We start from the raw sequence: 4,269 nt of genomic DNA on the forward strand, positions 1-4,269 counted from the left end.
CCTGTATGTAATGCTTATTTGTGTGTGTGTGTATATATATATATATACATATATATATGCTTGTATATTATCTCTTGAATCAATTATGGGGTCCTTGAGGGCAGGGACTGTCTTTTGTCATTCCTAGTATTAAGTACAGTGCCCAGAACATAGTAAATACTTTAAAAAGTGTTCATTGAATGGACAATGTCAAAGTATGTTTTGCATGATAATACATGTATAATCCAGATCAAATTACTTGCCATCTCTGAGAGGGGTGGGGAAGAGAAGGAGACACATGATATGGATCTTATAATTTTAGGAAATATATGTAGAAAATTGTTATTGCATATAATTGGGAAAAATATCTTTTAATAAAAATAAATACATAATGTTCAAGGATTAATTTATTTAGCACATACGACAAGTAAATAGGAGAGCTAAGACCCGAGCCCAAGTCTGTAGTCCAGTCCAATATCCCTTCCAGTGAGATTGGGGATCACTACGTTCCAGGATCTTTTGAGGAGGGGAGATTCATTCCTGAGGCATCCTTCTGCTATGTGATACTCCTGCATGTGAGTTCTCTTTTCCTTTAGGTTGTTCTGATGGCAGGAGTATGATATTTGCTGACCGTAGAAGCCCACTGAGTAGATCATATTGACTATAGAAGAACCTTTGTTTTAACAGCTTCCCTATTAGGACCAGCATTGTTTCTTGGATTAGTTAATCTATTTAAGTCATCCTGTCTGAAATTCTGTTCTATTTTCCATCCTCTACTCTAACTTCCTACTTCTCTACCTCCCTAGACCAAAGCAATTCTATTCATCACTCAGAGTCCAGTATGAAAATGCTAGATCCATTGCCTTACTCAGTGGAGAGTGATCATGAACTGGTTTAACAATGGACAGCATAAAAAGATGGCTCTTTAGACCAAGATAAACTGGTGACAAGTTATTTGTTCCCCAGAATCTTTTATTTCAATGATGGCCTTCTAAAACTGCTTTGTCTGTCTATTGACTGATCTATCTATCTTTCTATCCATCACCTGCCTGTCACTCTGTCTTTCTGTCATCAACTCTCTCTGTATCTGTTTATCTATGAATACCCTCTGTTTATGTCAGTCTGTTGTTAGGTCTCGATGATCATCTCTGTCTCTTTTTCTGTTTACTCATTCACTAATTTATATTAAACGATATAAAACTTCCTGTTGAATATCAAAGCTTAATAACTATTTATATGTAAGTTGATGATAATTTCAGTGAATAAAATATCAGAGCAGTTTTTCAAAAGTCTCAGCCAGGATTCTTAGTTTGAGCACTGCTTCTCAATAATTTTGCTTATATATTCCTCTAGCACGCAGACTGTTCTTCTGACCCCGTTTTTTCTCTTTGAATCATTTCATAAAACCTTCCTTATTTCTTTATCATACTAATAATACCTGTCCATTTAAATGCCATTATAGTATTCCATTGTCCTAATGAACCACAGTTAATGGAATCATTCCCCTATTGTTGTATATTTAGGCTGCTTCCAGGTTTTAGGAAATACAAAGAATGCCATTGTGAAAATCTTTGACCTTTTTGATATTGCTTTTGACAACACCTTCATTGTATATTCACAATAATGAAATTTTTTGTAATTTCTATTGGGCACAGCCAGAAATTTGTCATTTGACAAATCTATCTACCTATATTCTCATAACTTGTTAGTACTGAATTTCATGGCTTTTCACCTATTTTTGTCAACTTGATGAATGAGAGATGGTGCTTTTTTTGCTAATGTTAATTTCTATTTTAATTCAGTAAGCATTTACTAAGCACCTACTATGTTCCAGGCACTGTGCCGACCACTGGGGATAAAAAAGAGGTGAAAGATAGTCTCTGTCCTCAAGGAGCTTACAATCTAATGATATAGGGAAGAGAGGACATGCAAACAAATATATACAAAGCAAGCTATGTACAGAATAAGTTAAAAATAACAAACAGAGAGAAGGCACTGGAATTAAGAGGGTTTGGGGAAGGCTTCTTGTATAATGTGGGATTTTATTTGGAACTTAAAGGAAGTTAGGGAGTCAGCAGTTGGAGTGGAAGAATAGTGTTCCAGGCATGGGGATAGCCAGAAAAATGCCCAAACCCAAGAGATGGAGTGTCTTGTTTGTGGAACAGTTGGGAGACCCAGAGTCACTAGGTTGAAAAGTTTATGTTGGAGAATAAGGTATGAAAAGACTGAAAAGACAGGAGGGGAGCTAGTCATGAAAAACTTTGAATGCCAAAAAGAGCATTTTGCATTTGCTCCTGAAAGCAATAGGAAGCCATTGGGGTTTATTGAGTAGGATCTGGGGAGGAGAGGGGATTGGGTTATATACAACATGATCCAACTTGTATTTTAGGAAAATCACCTTAGTGGTTGAATGAAAGAGAGACTGAAGTGGGGAAAGACTTGAGGCAGGCAGACCCACCAGCAGGCTATTGCAATAATCAAGGTGTGAATAAATAGAATGGTGGCAGTGTTGAAGCAGAGACGAGGCCATATTTGAAAGATTTGCAAAGATGAAATCAACAGACTTTGAGGGTCTTGGATATAGGAGGCAAAATATAGGGAGGAATCCAGGATAACTCATAGGCTGGGGAACCTGAGGGACGAATGGGCTTGTGTTGCCCTCTACACTAATAAGAAAGGTAGGAAGAGAGGAAGGTTTTTTTGTGGGGGGAAAGATAGTGAGTTTTGTTTTAGATATATTGAGTTTAAGATGTCTACTAGACATCCACTTTGAAGTATTCTAAAGGCAGTTGGAGATGCAAGACTGGAGGTCAGGAAAATGATTGGGGCAGGAAAGGTAGATCCGAGAATCATCAACAAAGAAATAATAATTAAATTAATTAATGAGTTAATGAGATCACCAATTGAAGTAGCAAAGAGGAAGAAGAGAAAAGGGAGAAGACAGAACTCTGAGGGACACCTAATCTTTAGGAAGTTTGACTACATAAAGTTTTAATAATTCCTAATATGTCTTAGATACCAAATTCATCTCTAATATATTTGCCATAAACATTTTGTACTTATTTATTTTTCTTTTAATTATATTGCTTTCATTGTGAATTTATTTTTAATTTGAATGTCAAGTACATCTAGTTTGTCCCATTGTGGAGTAGAAAAAAAAGTTATCTCCCTTTCACAGTTGAGACAGATACCTATTTTCTTCCATCTTTTTTATAAGGACGACAGTTTTTTTAAACCAAATGCTACCTGCCCTCTGGTAGCTTATTCAGTAGAAAACCTTTTTTTAACTATAGAATATTTTAATGACACTTGAAATTCCATGGGATTTATTTTCTGTGTTGGTATTAGTGTTTTGAAAGGTAGATTATGTCTCTTTCTGTTCTTTTAAAAGAAGAGAAGTCCTATACCTAATAAATGAGCAGAGCATATAAAGTCATCCAACAATAATAATAGCTAGTATTTTAAAAATTTTTTAAATTCTAATTAATTAATTAATTAAGAATATTTTTCCATGGTTACAGGATTCATGTTCTGTCCCTCTCCTTCCCCCACCCCCTCCCATAGCCGGCACACAATTCCACTGGGTTTTACATGTGTCATTGATCAAGACCTATTTCCATATTATTGATATTTGCACTTGGGTGCTTGTTTAGAGTCAACATCCCCATCATATCCCCATCAACCCATGTGATCAGGCAGTTCTTTTTCTTCTGTGTTTCTACTCCCACAGTTCTTCCTCTGAATGTGAATAGTGTTCTTTCTCATAAGTCCCTCAGAATAGTCCTGGATCATTGCATTGTTTCTAGTAGAAAAGTCCATTACATTCAATTTTACCACAGTGTATCCATCTCTGTGTATAATGTTCTCCTGGTTCTGTTCCTTCCACTCTGCATCAATTCCTGGAGATCTTTCAAGTTCACATGGAATTCCTCCAATTCATTATTCCTTTGAACACAATAGTATTCCATCATCAGCAGATATCACAATTTGCTCAGCCATTCCCCAATCGAAGGACATCCCCTCAATTTCCAATTTTTTGCCACCACAAAGAGCGGGGCTATAAATATTTTTGTACAAGTCTTTTCCTCTATGATCTCATTGGAGTACAAACCCAGCAGTGCTATGGCTGTATCAGAGGGCAGGCAGTCTTTTAGCACTCTTTGAGCATAGTTCCAAATTGCCATCCAGAATGGTTGGATCAATTCACAAGTCCACCAGCAGCAATAGCTAATATTTTTACAACACATTAGGGCTTTTAAAACACTTTACAAAAATTTTCTTATTATATCT

The sequence above is a fragment of the Gracilinanus agilis genome, chromosome 6 (genome assembly GCF_016433145.1).
Source record: "Gracilinanus agilis isolate LMUSP501 chromosome 6, AgileGrace, whole genome shotgun sequence".
NCBI lineage: Eukaryota > Metazoa > Chordata > Mammalia > Didelphimorphia > Didelphidae > Gracilinanus > Gracilinanus agilis.